Raw genomic sequence first — 21,609 nt, 5'->3', positions numbered from 1 at the left:
GTGTTGATAGCTTAACTGCTAATAAGTAAGGATTTGACCAAGGTCTGTGTGTTCTAGAGCCCAATCCTTATCCATTACAGGACACAGGAAAGAATGGCCCTATGAGGGGAAACTAGAGGAAAACAGATCTTCAGCAATCCTTATTTAGAAGGAATTCTATTAACCTTTTAATTCCTTGGCAAAGTCTGATTAAACAATCAGGTGTTGCCTTGTAGTTCATTTGTTTATTTGTTTGTTCATTTTGTTTTTGTTTTTGACAGACAACTGTTTAGTTTTTATTTTGTAATCATAAACTTAACTCTGCAATTCAGTTAGACTTGGAAGGGATAAGGAAATTATGGAACCCAATGAACTGTGGCAAGAGCACAAAGATTATAGAACATTGCAAGCAAATTGGGGTGAAGGAGTGCTCTCCTGAGCTACAGAAAGAATGGCCTGGTGGTAAAGATAAAACACAAGTCAGCTGAAACTGGTTTGGCTCAGTGGATAGAGCGTCAGCATGCGGACTGAAAGGTCCTGGGTTTGATTCAGTTCAAGGGCATTCATCTGGTTTGCAGGCACATCCCCAGTAGGAGGTGTGCAGTAGGCAGCTGATTGATGATTCTCTCTCATCGATGTTTATAACTCTCTATCCCTCTTCTTTCCTTTCTGTAAAAAATAAATAAAATATATATTTTTTAAAAACTAAAAAAAATTAAAAATAAAAATAAAAGTCAAATTAGTTAGAATTTTCCACAGACAGCAATGGTGATCTTCTTGCTGGCCTTGCCATTCCTGGACCCAAAGCGTTCCATGGCCATCACAATATCCAGGCCTTCGGTCACCTGGCCAAATACCACACGCTTGCCATCCCACCACTCAGGCTTGGAGGTGCTGGGAACCATTTGTGTTAGGTCTAGCATTTGCCGTGGACAAGATGCCAGGACCTGCATGTTTTAGGATGAAGTTCTCATCCTCAAATTTCTCCTGAGGCCATCTGAGCCATTATGGCGTGTGAAGTCACCACCCTGGCACATAAATCCCGGAATAATTCTGTGAAAGCAGGAACCTTTAAAATCAAATCCTTTCTCCCCAGTGCTCAGAGCACGGAAGTTTTCTGCTGTCTTTGCAACTTTGTCTGAAAACAGCTTGAAGGAGATGCGGCCCAAGTGCTCACTGGCGATGGTGATGGAGAAGATGAACACTGTGGGGTTCACTCTGGCTGGTCACAGGCAGCTCCAGGGTTGCATTGTCTGCAAAATGGGCTCCGTTGTTTTTTTTTTGTGTGTGTATGTGTTTTATTGCTGTTGTTATTTTTTCCCCTTTTTGAAATATAAGTTATTCTTAGGTAAAGTTTATTTAAACTGTACCCAGTCTCTTATTTTTATACAGAACTAGTAGCCCAGTGCACAAAATTTGTGCACTCAGAGTGGACCCTCAGCCCAGCCTGCACCCTCTAGTAGTCTTGGAGCCCTTGGGGGATATCTGGGATCTATGGGGAGTGGGCCTAAGCCTGCAATTGAACATCCTTAGTGCCACCACGGGGGCGGGATGGGCTCCTGCCACTTCTGCTGAACTTGCCAGCCATGAGCCCAGCTTCTGGTTGAGTGGCACTCATCCAATGGGAATGCACTGACCACCATATGCCCCTGCATTGAGCATATGCCCCCTGGTGGTCAGTGCCCATCATAGTGACCAGTCATTCTGCATCAGGCTGAAACCAGCTCTCTGACATCCCCTGAGAGGTCCCAGATTGTGAGAGGACCCAGGCCAGGCCACAGGACTCCACTGGTGCATGATCTGGGCCAGGGAGGGATGTGGGAGGTTGGCCAACTTGGGAGGGACCACGGAAGATTCTAGGGAGTGTCTGGTCCATCTCACTCAGTTGCAATCGGCTGAACTCCAGTAGCAAGCTAACCTACCAATCACAGAATCTGCCCCCTGGTGGTCAATGCACGTCATAGTGAGCAGTTGAGCATATTATGCTTTGATTAGTTGAATAGCAGACTGGCTGACTGGACACTTAGCATATTAGGCTTTTATTATATAGGATTAGTATCTGAAAATGTGAAACATATAGTGTATATTATCAAATGACTTCAGCAACATAATTTTTTTTAAAACGTAAGAACTATAAATAAACACAATTTTACAAGCTGCCTTTGGTACTATACTTTTGACATTTCATATATATCCTATAATTATATATATTTTCTTATCACTCAAACTCATGGACAATCAGCTTAAGTCCAATGAGCTTTCAAATGAGGCTTAAGATTCACTACTTTCAGCATGTATTTTCATCTTTTTTGCAATTGTTTTTCTAAATTGAATAGTCTACACTTTATAAAAATAATCTTTTTCTATTATATACTCACTTTTAGAGGTTAATGGCAAAATACAATAAATTGTCATTAGTTGCCCAAACACTTGCCCAAAGTGGCAAACACTTGCCCAAAGATTCCAAAAAGGAATAGTTGCTGCCAACAAACAGCAGGACCAAGAAATTAATTGATCAGAATCTTTTTTTGAGAAATCAGTGTAAATTATTGTATATACAAACCTGGATTATGTGCAAATCAAAGGAAAAAATATGGCAGAAGGTTTTTAGAGTGGAATGTAGAGGCAAATAAACTAGAATATGAATCCCAATTCTAGATGAGTTTAATATTTTATGATTTCCTCAACCATAAAATGAGTATGGATTAATACTTATCTTAATCAGTGCAGGCTACTATGATAATAACCATAGTCTGAGTGCCTCAAACAACAAACATTTATTTCTCACCATTCTGAAGGCTAGAAAACCATGTTCAAGGTGCCAGCATGACCAGGTTCCGGTAAAGGTCTTCTGGGTTGACGACTGCTGACTTTTCCTTGTATCTCCAAATGTGGTTAGAGGGTAAGCTGGCTTCTTGGCCTCTAATATAAAGGGGCTAATCCCATTAATGAGGATTCTATCCCCATTACCTAATTGCCTTCCAATACCATCACATTAGGGGTTAGATTTCAATGTATGAATTTTAGGAGAACACAATACATGAATTAGTCCACTTTTATCTTAAGGATCAAATGACAAAGTGCAGGTAATTTACAATTTCTGACATATAGCAAAGACAATAAATATTAGTTATTATTATAATTTTAATTATTTTAAGTACTGTACTTTAGCACCAGGAATTCAACAGAATCCATAATACTAAGATTAACTCCCTGGTGCTCTTTGGCATTCAGATCAAGCATATAGCAATAATGGATTTGAGCCCAGATCACATAGCTAGATAGAGGTACTAGATACTTTAGCCTAATGGTACAGAGCAATCAGAAGTTGTCCAGTTTAAGGAAGAGAAATCTTTTGCAACTTTTAGGAAAATATTACTCAGGTCTCTCATCAAAACAAAAGGTTCTTCCTAAGTTACATATACCTGATTCAAATGGGCTATATCAGGGAACCAGGGACGAGTGGTGGCAGAAGCGGGCAGTGAGGGAAGGAGTGGGGGGGAGGCAAAAAAGGGGTGTCGAGATGGGAAACCACCCAGTGGAGATGTGTGGGCAATGAGGGAAGGAGGAGGAGGGGAGCTTGATCAGCCAGCCAGGTCTAGGGACCCCACCTGTGCGAGAATTTTGTGCACTGAGCCTCTAGTATTCTATAAACAATATTTCAACATTATCCCTGGTCACAATCAGACTAGACGTTATACTTCCAATTGTTATTCCTTGGCTCATAATAAAAAGAGAGCGGGGAAGTTATCCATCTATTTATGACAATAAGAAAAAAAAGGTAACTATTTTATAGACTATCAGTTCAAAGACGGTAGACTGGGTAGTTTTACCTTAAACAGACCATATTATAGTGGCAAATACTGACAGTGTGTAGATATGATGTCCTGTTTTCTCAAAACTTAGCTTGAATTTTGCTCAATTCACAGTATTTCAGAAGAAAACTGAAAGAGACATAACCTCTGCAATAGTTAGTGGCAACTTTCTATGAGATTGGAAATGTATTCACTGTGAAAATATTGAGTCCCTAAGCCTTCAGACTGCATTCCAAAAGTCTACTAGAAACATTTCAATCAAGGGTGTGCGAATGTGACAGCCAGGCCATTGGGGCTAAGAAGCACAGTACAGAATTATGTTGGTGAATTTAGTGCCCTCCAAATAACCTCATGTGTGGCCATGATATTAACTCATGGAGAAATCTATTCATAAGTTGAATTTTTTTTTTTTCCAAAAAATGGGAGGAAAAAAAAGAGTCTTGAATTCCCCATAAGAATGCAAAATTACCTCATCTCCCAATGGAATGATTCGCTTTCATTTTCAATAGCAGTAAAGCCTATTGACTCCAGTGGTGTTATCCTTCTAGCTGCTCATGCAGTACTCTCTTTAATCTCTCGGATCAAAGATTGGTCAATAAAAATCATCTCCGCTTTTGTGGGGAGCAAACAAACTACACTCAGTCCTATGATAATTTTAAGTTTTCACAAAATCTTAGAGAAAGAAATCTTCATGTGCTGTTAAACTCGCAAAGGAAACACACACACATACACACACACACACACACACACACACACACACACACACAAACAAAAAACAAAAACTTGTCTTCTATTTGGTGAGCCCATGTAAAATGCACTAGGTTTTCCCACATTCCCACAGAAAGTGCAGATTACCTCTCTTGGGGAGTTTTTATTCTGTTTTTTTTGTGTGTGTTTTTTTCTCTTCTTTCTAAAAATTTTAAATGAATTTTGAATCAGTGAAAGATCTCTTACCAATGACCCTGAACACTGAAGTCCAATTTTTCTGCAGAAAAAAATTACATGGAGGTGTCATTTTGAAAAAAGAACATCAATATAAATGACAGCCTCAATATGAACTGCCCTTTGCAATAAAGGAAACATGCCTCAACCCCAAACGAAAAGGACAACTTCTTTGGGGAAAGAGTAGACTGGTTGTTTTCTCCATTAAAGTTTGGTCAACTTTGCTAAGTAGTAGCAAGTTTCAGGAGAAGGTAGGAAGAATATGTAGGTTTTGTTAGGTCTGTGATTAGACTCAGTTCGTTGACTTATTTAAAAATAGATCATCTAGCAGTCACTCAGGCGAGATTCATTGGTTCCACTGAATTAATTTTGAAGTTGACAAATTGCTAATTTAATAGGGCACATTTTGCCGTTTCCAACCACATTAAGCTTTTAAATTTTTATTTCAATTTCCTAATTGCTGTTCATATGAATACATACTATCTTCTGAGCTTTTTCCCATCCTTGTTTAAATAAAATAAATAATTAGTAATTAATAAATTAAAATAAAAAGTAATGGGAAATGATCGCTTTCCAGAAGTGAACTCTGTGGAGGATATTTTGGTACCTTTACTATCACAAGGAAATAATTATCAATTTCAGTGATATTTATAATACCAATTATGTGAGATACCGTATTTTTCGGACCATAAGATGCACTTTTTTTCCCCCAGAAGTGGGGGGGGGGGGAAAGTCCCTGCGTCTTATGGTCCAAATATAGCCTACACATATACTTTAAAAAAAAGTTTTTTTACTTGCTCGGCTCTGTGTGGTCTCTGTGTGCTTGCCCGGCTCTACAATGGTTCTAAATGCTGCTGTTTACTTTACAGGGTTGATTACATGTGTTTATGACTGTGATGTTGGGTTTTAATGCACATAAAATATTTTAGGACACTATTTGTTTCAGAATCTTTTTTTCTTCATTTCCCTTCTCTAAAAACTGGTGCGTCTTATGGTCCGGAGCGTCTTATGGTCCGAAAAATACGGTAGATATTCTAAACTCCGCTAGGCATTTTGTGTAGTGCATTAGGAGGAAAGAAGTAACTGAAAACATGAAAATCTATAAGGACTATCAAATACAAAGTGGCAGAATCCATTGCCAGGGAGATAGAACATATTCTGCATTGAGGCTTACATTTTCACATATTATGATCTATATTAATATGAGTATTACTACTGGTATTCTCTGTATAAATACGATTAAAATAATTTTGGGCCGAGACCGGTTTGGCTCAATGGATAGAGCGTCGGCTTGGGGACTGAGGGACCCAGGTTCGATTCCGGTCAAGGGCATGTACCTTGGCTGCGGGCATATCCCCAGTAGGGGGTGTGCAAGAGGCAGCTGATCGATGACTCTCTCTCATCGATGTTTCTAGCTCTCTATCTCTCTCCCTTCCTCTCTGTACAAAATCAATAAAATATATTTAAAAAATAATAATAATAATAATAATTTTGGGCTATTGGGAATCAATATCTGCCTACTCCGCATCTTATGGCATTATTATAAAACTAAATGAAAGCATGTACTTTCAACTCACCAGAAAATTAAGATTAAATATATCCAAAAAATTATTGGTACTCACTATTATTTGAGGAAGTAATTCAATGAAACTGTCATATTTATGAAAGCATTGTATGATTTTTAAAATAATAATAATAGGAGCATTGGTTTGATGTTAAAGAGACCTGGGCTACAATTTCAGACCCATAACCTCACCTTATTTACAGAGTCCTTATGCTTATTGAGTTTTTGTTTTCTTCTTTTACAAAATTAACATTTTAAAAAAAATGCATCATTGCTTTGTGATATGGATTAAATATAAATACTACATTTAAAAAAAAATGCCTGCTGCCACTCTTGTCTTACTCTAAGTATTCTAAATATCTGACTTTTATGGGAGTACTTACTATTGTCAGGCCTTGAACTGAGTACTTTTCTTAAATGAACTCATTTAAACTCCAAACTAACCCACAAGATAGACATGCTGACCGCATTGTTTTGACAAGGAAACACAGATAAATTTTGTGACTTTCCTAAGATCATTTACTTAGAGAGCGACAGAAGCAGGATTTGAAACCAAGATGGTCTGACCCAAGAGCATGAACTCTTGGACACCACACTAAAATTCACCTCTCATTAACAAGAACTACTAATCTGTCAGTTATTTATGTTAATGTGTATAGCAGTGTCTTACACTGAAAGTACTTCAGGTTTGCATTCTTTCAACTTGGGGTCAAAGCCTGGCTTTGTCCTGCAATGATGTCAACATGTCATAATATCAACACGGGCATCCCATTGAATATCTCTTTCTTCTTCACTAATAATTTGAGGAATTGGCTTTCAGTGCTACAAAGTTGACAAAAGATTGTGCATATAATATACTTAATAATAATGATATTTCAGTAGGTCATGATGTACCCTGCAGGGGAAAATTCTACCCGAACCCAGTGACCCAAATGCTTTGTGATTTCATGGTTTTCAGACTATTCTTCCCAAATCCAGGCCCCTGGCACCCTCATTAAGAGTCAAACAGGAACCTGAACTCCCCCCACCCCAAACAATCAGAACTTATTTGTACTTAATTTTCATACTCCCACTAAGAATACATTGAAAACGGGACTCCAGAGCAAAAATATTTTACAACTCTGTACCTTCCAGCCAAAATTTAATTATTCTATCATTGCCACTTAGATCACATGCTAACAAAATTTGGAGATGCTAATTAATTTAAATCTAAATCACTTTTAAGAAAGTATATTAAAAACAGTATGTTTCTAAGTTTTGAGAAAGTTTAGTTAAATCATTTAATTTCAAAATGATGTTTAGAAAGACTATTTTTCTATCACTGGTCTGACTTGGAGTCACTATAATTCAATCCTTATGACTGATACCATCTCAAAATTTATAATGTAAATACCTTGCCATTAAGACTAGTTATGAAGAAGTAATTCTACACCCTTGTGTTCACTCACACTTTCAAAAATAACCATTAGACATGTAGCAACCACTATAAAAGAAATACATATTTCATATAGAAAACTAGAAATACAGAAATGTATAGAGAATGTTTTAATATACGTCCAGAACTTTCTATAGTTTTTATATAGTTTTGCCTTATTGCATGAACAAAACTGCATGAATTAAGTTTAAATAATATGATTTTTCTGGCTAAATGAGCAATACATACTTATTATAACAATATTGGGATATGCAGAAAATTAAAATGAAGAAAAAATTCATACAGAATTCATAACAATAAAATTATCATTAGCAGTTATTGTATTTTCTTAATATAATGTCTCATGCATTGTTTAAAATAGTTGAGATCATTTTGTATGATCTGATTTTTCTGAGTACTTAGCACAGCATCATTCAGATAGCGTGCATGGGAAGGAAGTTAGGAGGGAAGCAGTAAATGACATCTGCCAGTGGACAGTCTGTCAAATTAAAAACAAAACACCATGTCAGGTCATTCAATAAGTTCAAAATATGTTAGAATTAAATACTAAAGAATCGTGGAAATATAAAAAAGTTTAAAAGGCCATATTGTTGTTCTATGTAATTCTGCTGTGGATAAGTGGGGGTATGGTGGGGGAAGACATCTTTACTAGTTCTTATGCTAACTTAAACATTCTTCACATGAGCTGAAACAGAATTCTATCCAGTTTGGTTAAAATCTCCATCCTTGACATCTATAATCTTCTCTCCTAACATGTTTATTTCTTTTTTTAAAATATATTTTATTGATTTTTTACAGAGAGGAAGAGAGAGGTAGAGAGAGTTAGAAACATCGATGAGAGAGAATCATCCATCAGCTGCCTCTTGCACACACCCCCACCGAGGATATGCCCACAACCAAGGTACACGCCCTTGACTGGAATCGAACCTAGGACCCGTCAGTCCTCAGGACGAAGCTCTATCCACTGAGCCAAACTGTTTTCGATAACATGTTTATTTCTTAACACTGCATATTGGAATATGATCTCAAAGTTGTAAGCAATTTCCCCTCAAAACTGAGGAGTACACGAATCTCTTGTGGGCCCTACTTAAATGCAGCTTCTGATTGGATGGGTGGGATAAGATGGGAGAGCCCTCTCTTCTCACAAGCTCCCTGGGGATGGAGATGCTGCTGGTCCACAGCCATGTCCAACTCCCACAACCCAGCAACACCGGGGTGCGATGGCCCCGGGTCGTCTGCCAGATACAGAACCCAGGCTTCTATGTGGGGGCACCCACTTGGCAAGAAGAAAGAACCTGCCCAGTCTCTTTTAAGTGACTGCGACTGGTCAGTTTCTTCCTTACAAATTATTTACAAGCCACGGATTGATCTTGTATTTTGATTTCCATTACTTCCTGTGCTTTCATAAGCCCATGAGTGGGAATTATGAGAAAAGGCATCGGGGACAATGAACTATTAAGCATTTAAATCGGAAGTTTGATTATATTTGAAGTTAAAAAGGGATGTAATGTCACAGGAGTGGCTGCCACAGCGAGCGGTGAAGAAGCTGGAGAGGAGGAGCTGCCCAGCAAGTTGTAAGAATAATGACTCTCCCACAGGACACAAAACTGCCTTTTTTAGTCCGATTTCTTTCAATGCAAAGTGTTCAAATGATAGCAGCAGGCTAACCCTGTGGTGCCCACAGGTGAGTGTAGACATATCCTGGGAGAGTCCCTGCCTGGGGCCAGGCACAGATGGCTGTCAGTGATCCTGGGCCGCATGAAAAACCTCCTGCAGCACGAGAGCCAGCGCAGAATATAATGTAGCTCACTTTGGGAACAAAACAAAGTGGGACAGAATTTCACTTTTAAATGTCCGTTCTCCCCAAACAGAAATAAACAAAAACAATCTACCTACCCAGCATCATGTTCCCCCGAGGCAAATGATCACATCTCTGCATCAATTGCTTTCAGAGAGAGCTTCTGTGAGCCATGATAATTAAGCACTGCCCTGCCCAGAAGCAGGGGGGGATGGGTAAAATGACCTCCTGAAGTCCCAGTCCTGTAATTTAGGAAATGGTAACTGACTCCTCCAGTGTCAGACAGAAGTGGTGGTACAGGAGGTATCAGGCTCTGGTCGCCAAAAGGCATGGGGCTTTAACCCTCTGTCTGCCGTGCCAGAATGTTAACAGGGAAAATGTCTTTCCTGCTAATGTCTGGAAGCAACCAAATCCTGCGGCCCTCTTATCCCAGTGGAAGTCATCCTGCAATTTTCTATTTGCATTAGGACATTCTCAGGGAAGTCCCAGAACCTTACGGGTGGCTGAACTGCTTGGCAAACAAACACAGATTCTGATTTTTTAAAACTTGTGGTTTATACAGGAAAGGTACGGAATCAAAGGCCTTCATGTGTTTTGAGAGATCATCATTTTAAAATTTTTATTTTATTTTTTCCATTACCATTTATCCCTCAGTGGTCTCTTCCACCTTCATCCACCCTCGTCCACCACCACCCCTCACCACACCCTCCCCAACACCCTCCCCAACAGAGCTGTTGCTATCTATCTATTTTGCTTGGTGGCTCAGTTTGTTCATTAGATTCCGCATATAAGTGAAATCTTGTGTAGTACTTGTCTTTCTCTGACTGGCTTATTTCACTTAGCATAATGTTCTCCAGGTCTGAGACTAATTTTGAGTAGTCCCCAGTTATCCAGAATGGTGTTGGCTGAGATAATTTTATTTTTAAGAATATAAGCAGCAAGAATTGAAAATGTGTACTTCATGTGGATGATTAGCTCTCGACGCATTAGAATGCCTGGTCCTGAACTCTACTGCTAACCCTGCCTGGCTGCTGTTAGGGTCACTACAATACATTGCACTACCAATGCTGTGCAGCATTGGTAGGAAATTTGTACAAGAGACAGATTAACTTCACAAATCTATTACTTACCACTAAAAACAAAACAAACAAAAAGCCAAACTCAACTACTAGTACTAGTGGGATTCGAAGAGTGTTCACTGTTGATGGAGAAGAGATATTATCATGAGGCATTATGGGTGCTGGGAAACATTTCTGTGTTGTTCAGACCAGGCTGTAAACTTCCAGTTCAGAACTGGTAACACAAAAATGCAGCAGCCACAAGCCTCCCTTTGATGTCCTTTCCCAGGCTCCTCGGCATTTCCTTCACAGAACAGCTTCCAATTTATTTTTTAAACTGATTTTAGAGAGGGAGAGAGAGGTAGAAACATGCATGCCCCATCTCAGGGATTGAGCCTGCAATCCGGGCATGTGCCCTGGCCTGACTGGGAATAGAACCGTGACCTCCTGGTTCATTAGTCGTCGCTCTACCACTGAGCCATGAGGGCTGGCCCAGCACACAATTTTGTACAGTACTTGTGATTCCTCCTGCTCTTCCCAGATAGACTGTAATTCTGTGTTGACAGAAACCTATTGCTTTTTCCTTCTTGAATCCATAGCATCTATATGCTTAGCACCTTATAAGTAGTAGGTCTTGCTAAATGGTCATAGGATACATTTTAAATAAATTTTGGATTTTTACATTAAATTTTTCTTGAACTAACAGAGGTTCATTGACCCTTTGATACAGACATTTTTTAGGTGTTCATTTTAGTCATAGGAATGGTGTATTTAAATATTAATACTTTTCATAGGAAATATTGGCTTTATCTGTGAAACTGATTTCTCATTGTCCTACTATAGTAAACTAAACAAGCAAATTGGTCCCAAGTTATGGATGATGAGAAACGAGGACAAAGATTCTCGATTAGCAAAATTAATATCCCAGATAAACAGGGAATTAAAAGCCAGATACGTAATCAGCTTCTTAAAATATTCTATTACCTGTTCAACCACAAAGTACAACTCCCTCCATTACTAATAGAGTTCATCCATTAGCTCAATTATATTAATGGAAGCACTATTTAAATCACATGAATGCCTAATGACTTGTTTTTAAATTTACAGGTATAGAAAATATATAAATGCATCAGCATTCAATTAATATAAAGGACTTAATTATTTTATTTTTTATATATGGTAACATAACATTTTTTTCTATAAGAAATAGGAACAACTTATTCCAAAATATCAAGGTTTCTTTTTTAAACAAAGCACTCAGATACTAAAAAAAAAAACTAAAAAAAACCCCTGAATACTTCATAAAGAAAATAGGTTGCTCTCCCCTAAAATTGCCTCTAATGTTAGCTGAATATTAATAAAATCCATAAACCATTAGTGCATTATAGCTGCTTTGTTCTGAATTACATAGACCTTTTATGTTTATTCCTCAGTGAAAATGCATAAAAAAATGAAATCCACTCTAATTGTGCTCTCTGAAGATAGCTGGTGAAATCATTTCTAGCAGCTATAAATCAATTGTAGTATTAAAATGACCTGCCAGGTGCATCTTCTGGGTATCAGACTAATTAAGGGAATGTATTAATTGCAACTATTCATCAACACCACCAACGTTGTTAGGTAACCCTTACAATGAATCTTTTTACCATATTATCTAGCAATAAAACTGCAGTTTTATAAAATGCAAAGGGTAAAAAGAGAGAGAGGAAAAAAAGAGAGAGAGGAAGCTGGAAGAACAGCTTTTGCTTCCACATTTTAAAAGGTCTTACAGAGTTGCAAGATGTCTAGAAAAGAATTTTTTCTTACACAAAATGTTTCACTTACCTTCATTCCTGGTTTTGATTGTATTTTATTTTATAAAAATACCTTGAAGGGGTCCTAGTAAGTTAATTCTGGATTTTAAAACCCAGTTATTTTACTGCTCTTACTTTAGGATATTATAAATGAACTAGAGGTTCGATGCATGAAATCTGTGCAAGGTGCTCGTCCCTCCGGCACCTCACAGCCCGGCTTCAGCTGGAAGGTCATTCGGAAGGACATCTGGAAGGTCATTTGGCTGTTGAGTCTAATTAGCATATTAGCTCTTTATTATATAGGATATGTATACATGTACACTGAGTGGCCAGATTATTTTGACCACCCCATTAGTACTTAGTTGGGCCACCTTTTGCCTTCAATACTGGAGCGATACTTCTTGGCATTGGCTCCACGAGATGTTGAAAGGTGATGTGAGGAATCTGACGCCATGCCTGATGAATAGCACCATCCAGTTCTGTGAGATTTAATGGTTGTGGAACCAGCTGCCTGATGGCTCTTTAACTTCATCCCACAAATGCTTAATTGTATTGAGATCTGGTGATTATGGGGGCCACCTAAGCAAGGTAAAGTCTTCCTCATGTTTTTGAAACCACTCCTGCACAAAAAGAGCACCAAGGCATGGTGCATTGTCTTGTTGGAAGAAACAACTCCATTGGGATATGCCATCAATATGATAGAATGAACTTGATCAGCAATGACATTTATGTTGTGCTATTCAGATTTTGTTCCGCATGAATTAAAGGGCCCAAATCATGCCAGGAAAACATGTCCCAAACCATAACACTGCCTCCACCAGCTTGAAGAATTGTATTCATGTATGTGGGGTGCATGCTTTCATGCTATTTCCATGAAATTCTCACTGGGCCATCTGCATGATGCAACTGGAAATGTGATTCATCGGACCACTTGACTTTTTTTCCAATGCCCTACTGTCCAATCCTTGTGGTCCTATGCGAATTGGAGACATTTTTATCTTGGTAGCTGCAGACAGCAAAGGTGTTCGAACAGGCCTTCGGCTTCCATATCCCATACAATGCAGTGTACGGCTAATTTGCCTACAAACATCAGGTGGTCATAATAATCTGGCCACTCACTGTATATGTGTGCATATATAAAACCCCACTGCATGGCTGCATAAGCATATGTGTATGTGTATAGCCTTCCTCAGATGGAATTTAATGGCAATTAGTATCAAAAGAATGTCAGAGGAATGTAGAGTTTGATCTTAAGTAGTAAACTGAGCTTTTGAAAATAATTTCAAATGACTGGCATACCAGTATTACACTTTTCATTCCTCAATGGAGAAAAGAAGTGTAAAATCTAGAAAATTGTTACAAAACTTAAAATGTTTTTTCTTTGTTAAGGAGCCAAATTCTTAGAAAGCATTAAGTAGCTCACTAGTAGACACATATTGATTCACATTGTCAACATGATAATATTTTTGAGTTTGGCTCTCTTTAGCACTAGAAACAACACAAGTGACACAATGACAGACTCCAAGTGGGAAAAACTGCTATTTTCTACTCTTGCAGTGCAAGTCACTCGGAGACTCTGAATTGACCCTGAATATGCCTGAATAAATAGCTCTCAAAGCTGGTTCTAGACTTCTGACAATGTGATTTTTTTCTGATCAGGTCTTGGCAATCTGTTACTTTTTTGGGAGTTTCTCTGCAAAGAATCTGTTCCTTATTTAGAACATTCTGAGTCCACCGAGACCAGAGTTGATTGGGCTCCAGAGTGACTCCACTTTCCAACAGCACATTTGAGCCGCTACAGAACAAATTAAGGATTCTGAGTTAGTGGGATTGGTAGTTACACACCCTAATGCTCTCAGTAGTAGTTAGAGGAGTACTCACCATATCAGTTGCTCCAACACAAGTTGCCTATTGATATTTGACCATGACCAAGCAGCCTCAGGTAGAAACGCCCCTCCTCCTGCATGGTTAGAATTTTAAGGTGGGATAAAATTTTGTTTAGCAAATTCCCTAAGACCAAGAAGAATCTTCTTCAGCCCCTAAAATGAGCACACTGGAGATAAGAAATTGACAGGCACCGTTTGAAACATCTGCTTGGTTAGTTCCCTCAAGGGGAGGTAAAGTCACCAGCCCATGTCATGGATTGGAGCTCTAAGTTCACTCTTCCTCTCTGTATCCCAAGGAGCTACAATAAAAGAGAAATTTAAAAAGGACTGCAGGCTACAGGGGCAGACAAAGCCTCCCAGGTAAGGGCATCAGGGGCAGAGCTTGAGGCTGGAGAGCCCAACAACTCCCGGGACAGGAGCAGCTCTGCCCTGGGCGCAGCGCTGGACATCCCGGCATCTGGACCAGCCTGTAAAGAGGTGGTCAGTCCTTCGAAGTCTGGGAGAGAGTGGACACTGATTTGAGTTTGCCAAGGAAAACGTTCAGGCTTCTGTACTTCTCTAGTGCTGTAAAAAACAAGACGGCTGAAAAGATCAAATATATGAACAATAAAATGGCAATAAATACATATCTATCAACACCTGAATCTAAAAATCAAAATAAACAAACAAGGAATCTAATGAACAAAATAAACTGATGGATAAAATAGAACCAGAGCCGAAACCAGTTTGGCTCAGTGGATGGAGCGTCGGTCTGCGGACTGAAAGGTCCCGGGTTGATTCCGGTCAAGGGCATGTACCTTGGTTGTGGGCACATCCCCGGTGGGTGTTGTGCAAGAGGCAGCTGGTTGATGTTTCTCTCTCATCGACATTTCTAGCGCTCTATCCCTCTCCCTTCCTCTCTGTAAAAAAATCAATAAAATATATTTAAAAAAAAAATAGAACCAGAGGCATGGAAACGTGGAAGCGACTGACCAATCTCAGAGGGAAGCGGGGAGGGGCTGGGAAGAAATCAGCCAAAGAACTTAGATGCAGGTGTCCATTACCTATGGGCACGGACAACAAATGGTGAAGACCTGCTGTGGAACAGTTACTGGGGGGAGATAATGAGGCGAAAAGGAGAGATATCTGTAATACTCTTTTTAAAAATATATATTTTATTGATTTTTTACAGAGAGGAAGGGAGAGGGATAGAGAGTTTGAAACATCAATAAGAGAGAGAGACATTGTTCAGCTGCCTCCCGCATACCCCCCAGTGGGGATGTGCCCGCAACTAAGGTACATGCCCTTGACCGGAATCAAACCCGGGACCTTTCAGTCCTCAGGCTGATGCTCTATCCACTGAGCCAAACCGGTTTTGGCTGTAATACTCTTAACAATAAACATTTTCTTTTAAAAAGTCATGCAGTTTTCATATATTCTTAAAGAAAATAAGAAATATTATTTTAAAAGTGTTTTCTACAAACAGGATCAGTTCACTTATTGATGCTAATCAAAAAGAGTAGAAAATAAAATAATTCCAAAGTCACTGTGGGCTCTGAAATAAGTGTGTTTGAATATTTCCTTTGAATAAAGGGATGCTGTGTGAGACTGTTTGTGCTTTTATTTCTTTTTAGAGGCCCAGTGCATAAAATTTGTGCATGTCTAGGGGGGGGTCCCTCAGCCCAGCCTACATCCTCTTCAATTCAAGACCCTTCAGGGGATGTCTGACTGCCCCGGAATCAGGCCTGAACTGGCAGTCGGACATCCCTCTCACAATCCTGGACCACTGGCTCTTAATCACTCACCTGTCTGCCTGCCTAGTAACCCTTAACTGCCCCCCGCTGATGATCAAGTTGCCCCCAACTGCCCCCTCCCTGCCAACCTGATCACTTCTAACTGCCTCCTGTCCCCCACCGGCCTGGTCTCCCCACGCAGCCTGCTGTTAAGTCCTTTGGTCATCCTTCACTAACCCCCCCACCTCCGCCAGCCTGATCACCCTACACAGCCTGCTTGTCAGTCATTTGGTTGTCCCTAACTAACCCCACTGCTGGCCTGGTCATAGGCAGCCATCTTGTGAGAGTGTGAGGGTTAATTTGCATATTATTATACCTCTTTATTATATAGGGAATTTTTACAAGTTAAAAAAGGGAAAATAATTGGTTTGATCATCTCTCAGATTTATCCCTTCCATCTTTGTGATTTCTGGAAAATATACAAAACAAAATAAACTTAATTCAGAAAAAGCTTATAAGCTATTCGATTTTCCCAGATGGTTCCATTGGTTGATACCTTCTTGAAATTCTCTCCATGCAGGGAATAATTAACTCCCACTCAAACTAACATTTTGTGATGCTCTTCATCTTTCTGTGCATAATATCAAAGGCATGATTATATCTGACAACATCCAAACTCATAAATATACTATCATATTTTCCATCTCTCTCTCTCTCTCTCTCTCTCTCTCTCTCTCTCTCTCTCTCTCACACACACACCTTTAAAGCAGAGTCCATCATCCATTAATTCTTCCACATCTGTTCATGGTCAGGATTTATTGATCACCTCTATGATGTAAAACAGCATTTTTCAGATAGCTCTGCCTCCCCATGCTCCACTCCATCTTATGTGTAAAGAAATTTACTTTTCCAGCATTTTTATTGTGTTAGTTCACTTTTCTGGTCTGCTCTTGGGTCATGCATCCTCTGAAATTGGAGCTGCAGCTCCAAAGGAAAGTGTTCTTTTAAGCAGCATTCTTTAGAAAATATTTTCTGTCTTCTCAAGAAAGTCAGTTTCTTCTTGCCCATTGACACCACCCTACCTCCTGCACATCTCTGTTTTATAACACATTTTACTCTGAAGAATATTGACTCATTATTTGATACCCCATTAAACTGTTATCTCCCTGAAAGCAGAAATCATGATTTATATATATCTTATCAATCCAACACTTAGTATTTTTCTTGGTATAAAGTGGTACTCATTAAATGTTTGTTGAATGCATAAATGAAGACTCTATTAATCGCCATCACCACCATTGCAATGCTACACATATGCCACTCTTTCTCTCAACCCTGTCCAATGAGTCCTGCTTAAAAGATCCCCTAAAAAATTCACTTTATGTTGCATCCAAATTATAGCACAGACATTCTTCTAAACGTGAATGACCTTTCCTCTTCTGTTAACTCTGGCCCTTTCAAAGTGCTGATCAATATTAACCTTATCTCTTTAAGAAATCTTTTTATCTCAGCTAACTCTACAAGTCATTTTGCAACTTGGTTGAAGAGGGGGAGGAAAAGAGGAGGAGGATTGAATACCATCAACTAAAAGTCTTTCATATTAATTTCTGTATATGAAGCATCTATTTTCTTTACAACAGTTTGAAATATATAAATGAATGTAACATTATTCCCATTTACAGATGAAATGACTGAAACTGAAAACATCATCAATAACCTGTTAACATCAACCTGCTTTTGCAACTGATCAGGACACAGTCTTGCGTTAAAGAGTAAATAGGTCTTTAGAGTCTGAGAGATCTCCTTCCAAATTCTATCTTGACCATTTGTGACCTACAGGACTACTCAAGGAGCCTGACCTTTAGTGTCCTAATTTACAAAATAGAGGATAAGAAGTCTAAGAATTTAGTTACCTTTTCCTTATCCCCAGTTATAGTATAGTCTATGGGTGATAGACTATAGTCTATGGGTCAATAAATGGCTTTGAAGACATGATGTTTAGAGTAAGTAGTGTCTTTTACTCCCTACATTCACAATATAAAGGAAGAAAATAGATTTATATTCTTTTTCATTTCTCCAAAATAATTACCAATTTTTCTTATTTTCTTTTAGCACTGTCTGGAATGTCATTGTATTATTTAATATTTTAAAAAGTTAATAAACTGTTGGACTTCATAATTAATTATACAGAAACTATGAGCATAATTAGACCTACTACTAATAAAGAAAAAATAATAAATTAAGAACAATATAACTCTAATTATAATAATAAATTAAGAAAAATATACTACACTGAAAAATGAGAGAATGTCCTGATAGCAAAATCAGGTTAAAAAAAAAAATTTAGGAATCCTAACATTGTTTCCATTTTGTTAAGGGAGCCTTTACCAGAGTAACATCATTTAAAATACTTATCTAACGGAACCTTTAATATACACCCGAATGATCACTTCTCTGCTTAAAATCATACAGGGAGATTTGACAGCCTGGATTTCTTAACGTAGCTGTTGGAAACACTCGTGTGTGACACCCGTCTCTGTGCTTAGTTAAAGCCCTCTGCAGCCTTAAGACGGGAACCAAATGTCTCCTGTCAAGGAAGAGCCTTAGCACATGGCAATGTAACCAAATGTTGCAATTTATCTTTTGGCTGCCCTGGAATTTTCCTGTCAGGGTGCTATTTCTAACTGGTCCAGTCACGTTCTGCAGTTTTTGCTTCTGACACAGTCAGACGGGGTTCCAGGAAATTATTGATCAGCTGCGGCCCTGCAGTGAGCGTCTGAATGCCAGTCAGCGGCATTGACATTGCTTGCCAGGGAAGTGCAGCCTGCTGCAAGTGGTGGTGAAATCCCCACCATGCCGGCTTCCTTGAGGCTCACGAGTGCTTCAAAGAGAAGCCTGAAAAGCAGAGCGGTGACTGATGTGGATGGGGAGAGAAGGAGACGCAGGTGGGATGTAAGGCTAACATCAAGAAAACACGTGTTAAAAAACATAAAACTCTCCCGGGTGCTTGTAGGCACCCTCTCTCGCACTGCCATTTCGACAACCCCTGCTCTCCGCAGGCCTTTATTCCCCGTCTTCTCAAAGGGCCCCTGAGCCACAAGCAATCACACAACAGGGAGCACTTATGTCAGCCCCACACACATTTCTGTGGACTGAAATATGAGGTGTGGCTAAGCAGACCTCCCTGTTGCCGGGGTCCACATATTTTATCTGCAAACTCACTCCCTAGGATTGTTCTCCTATTACTGCCCTGATTATAGCTGAAAACCATAAATGAAAATATGCTGAAAGATGACAGTCTAAAGTCATAATGGAAATTACAGGTACATAACGTAGCACGGAGGTGCCTAGATGGCCATTTGACTAGGAGGATGGAAGGCCTGTCCTGACACAGCAGAGCAGCCCACCGCTCCCCTTCTCTGTATAGGTGAAGTGTGTCATCTCAGCACACTGAAACTTTCAAAACCTCAGAGCTGGTTTTCCTGGTAGCCACTCCATGCACCTGTCTAAGTTGGGCACACAAAGGTACTGGGAGACTGTCCACCCCAGTAGGAGACACAACAAGCTAAGATGGCTGCCCAAGCCAGCAGCACATCATAGCTAAATACATCTTATGTCAAACCAACAGCATCGAATCTCACTGGTGGCACTGGAATGTCTAACTCCATCCTGTCTCTGAACAGGCTGTAGATTAGTTCTTTTTGAGCATGTCCATGAAAACTCCGTGAAAAAAAAATGGCTGGACCCCAGCCAATGTGTGCTCAGAGGTTGAATGTTGACCTATGGACCAGGAGGTCATGGATTGGTCCCCAGTAGGGGGTGTGCAGGCAACAGCGGATCAATAATTCTCTCTCATCATTGATATTTCTATCCCTCACTCCTGGTCCTTTCCCTCTCTTAAATCAATAAAAACATATTTTTAAAATAAAAGTTTTAAAAATAAATGGAATACTCTTTGGAAGGATAGCTCTGTTCCAAAGTGTAAAGATTGGTAGTCTGTGAAGAAAATGATCTCCGTTATACATTTGGGAAGTTTTACCACATCTGGAGATGTATAGTAATAAAGTCTTAAAATACCTTTCTAATATTATAGGAAACATAGCTTGGAAATCACTGTTTTATTGATCTGAGGTAGCAAAAAATACTTGTGTCCCTCTTTTTATTTAATTTAAATTTTCCTTATTTTATTTTCATTATCTAAGAGAAATTTGAAGTTCAGTCAGACTCAGGTTGTGCCAAATCATTTGGAGAAACATTATGTTCCAGGACAGTGTTAGAGTTTCTATGCCTTTGGGGTTCATGTCCCAGACACCAAATACATTTAAGATCCCTCAGAATGTGGAAAACTAAATCCATATGCTGCAGAACTACATATCATTTTTATTATAAAACTTCCATACCTTTTGGATAGTCAAAACATTTTTTATTTTATTTTACCTCCATCAAAAAAAGAAAAAAAGGGGGGGGGGGTGAAACATCGTTAACACTATTGCAGTGTAAGCTACTGTGAAAATTTAGACCCCAAATTCTCTCAACGTTCACCAGCAACAGTACCTCTGCTTAGATTACCTGAAGTAAAACAGGCATGCATTTAGCAAACTGCTTTTGGTACAGAGTGGGATTTTTCACCGATGTGCTGCAAGAACTTCTAAAATGTGCGATACCTGACTATTTGATCAGGGGCACTGACCTCTTTTCCCTTAGATTGTTAAATTAAAGAAAAAAAATTACAGCAGCCAACACAACATAGCCCACGGGTGTGAATGAATCCAAAATATACTTTTTTCTGGTCAGGCTGGGGAAAAAAAAGTAACATTTTTTCGTGTGCCACATAATTTTAGTAATTTGATTACTAAAATGTGTCATGAGACTAAAAGGGTTGGAAATTACTGGCACAGAGGAGAGTTAAAGCTCACCCACTGCTTCATCAAATCTCTTGCATTATGGTTACTTTTCAGTGTGTTGTCTGCGTGCTGCCCAGACTCAAAACTTTCTTAGTGCCTTCGACATCGATTGGTAAATTTAAAATGCCTTGCGAGTTTCCTTTCTATCCTGAAACTAAACAAGAACGTCTTCACACTTCTCTCTTGTTGTACCTTTTTTTTTTTTTTGCCTTTCTTTTGTCCTCTACATCCTACTTATCTCTTTCACCTTCTCTCCACTTGCCTCATTCTCTTGATCCACCAGACACAGCCCAGCCATCAGCCAGCTACATGTGAGAGTAATTTTGGTCAGAAACAAAAGGCCCTGGAATCCTCAGTAATCCGCTTCAGATCCAGCTACTGAGCCCTGGTTAGGCTCCTACACAGCCAACAGTCTTTTCAGGAGACTTCCTTAGAAATTGAAAACCTATTAGAGCGACCGTGGAATAGCATGAGCCCTGAAACAAAATCATACAAATAGAAAAGAAAATGCCCTTTCGGTGTTAACGCGCTGCTGAAACAATTGAAAGGCTCTAGGTGATCTCTATTGATGGGCCTCAAAGCGCTGGTGTTTCGAAGCAGACTGGTTATTTTGCCTGCATTTCAGGTGCCATTAGGCCTCTGCCCAGCTTACTCTGCTACACAAAGCTTCCTGTCTGAGAGGGAACAGCTAGCCTGAGCGGATACACATTTGAGTTACTCACG

At 39.3% G+C, this 21,609-nt stretch overlaps 1 pseudogene; it reads right to left on the bottom strand.

The window, feature by feature from the left end:
- Positions 1–722: 722 nt before the first annotated feature.
- On the bottom strand, positions 723–18,779 carry LOC118709300 (annotated as a pseudogene).
- Between the last annotated feature and the right edge of the window lie 2,830 nt (positions 18,780–21,609).

This window comes from Pipistrellus kuhlii, unplaced genomic scaffold, assembly GCF_014108245.1.
Source record: "Pipistrellus kuhlii isolate mPipKuh1 unplaced genomic scaffold, mPipKuh1.p scaffold_m20_p_7, whole genome shotgun sequence".
In the NCBI taxonomy this organism is placed as follows: domain Eukaryota; kingdom Metazoa; phylum Chordata; class Mammalia; order Chiroptera; family Vespertilionidae; genus Pipistrellus; species Pipistrellus kuhlii.
The sequence above is the reverse complement of the archived record's forward strand: the minus strand, read 5'-3'. Positions and strand labels throughout refer to the sequence as shown.